Source organism: Wasmannia auropunctata, unplaced genomic scaffold, assembly GCF_000956235.1.
Source record: "Wasmannia auropunctata unplaced genomic scaffold, wasmannia.A_1.0 LD336085.1, whole genome shotgun sequence".
Classification (NCBI taxonomy): domain Eukaryota; kingdom Metazoa; phylum Arthropoda; class Insecta; order Hymenoptera; family Formicidae; genus Wasmannia; species Wasmannia auropunctata.
This window is the reverse complement of record NW_012026805.1, coordinates 3,105,537-3,106,430: the sequence shown is the minus strand read 5'-3', so window position 1 is coordinate 3,106,430 and position 894 is coordinate 3,105,537.

Genomic DNA, 894 nt, shown 5'->3' with positions numbered 1-894 from the left:
ATAATCATGATGTCACCCTATGCAAATCCGAGCCTGCGAGAGACAATGCATCTCTACAGTTTATTATATGCAACCTATTGTTCTTAATTAATGCACAACCGTTAACAATATTGAAAATCTAACTAGTGCAAACGATGCGCGACAATGTCACGAGAAGCAGCATATAAAAAAGAACGTTGAAACCCTATTATTTGTGCAGATAACGAAAACTTTACCCTTACGTTAGCGGTAATTATTATAAGTCATTATAAACTAATACACATAAGAGAGCGCAACCCGTATCGTTAATATTAAGCGAAATTCCATAGCAGATTCTTAATTCAATTTAATATAATGCTCGACGATATGAGTCACGCATTGCATCACCTATGCGTGCCTACTCCAATTATTAAATTTCTATTTTCGTTAATATCTGAACAATTATTAAACTCTCCGAGTTCATTGTTAAACGCAGCACTGCGGAAAAATTAGCTCTAGCGCTCTGTGAAAACCCCAAATTTCTAACTTTTATATTTGTGCAGTTATTACAAACAATTTAAATTCTACATTGTGACAGATAATGCAATGATGCGTCACACAAGCGCACCATGATGCAATAGCGCGGCATACCGTACCACGCCTTGATTAAAAATTCATAAAGTATTAAATAAACGAACAACTATTAATGTGCGGAAACTCGCGCATGTCAATTCTTTTATTATAAATTATTGTGCAACGTTAGGTATAACTCTCAAGCTTGTATCTTTATTTTCAAAATATAATTAACAATAAACGCACAACGGAGAAAGATACAACAATGATTCTTTCACTAAACAATAGAGGAGAATTATCCCTAACGTTCTGTAAAACATAGAAATCGAAATTATTAATATTAATATCATTTTTATGAACATT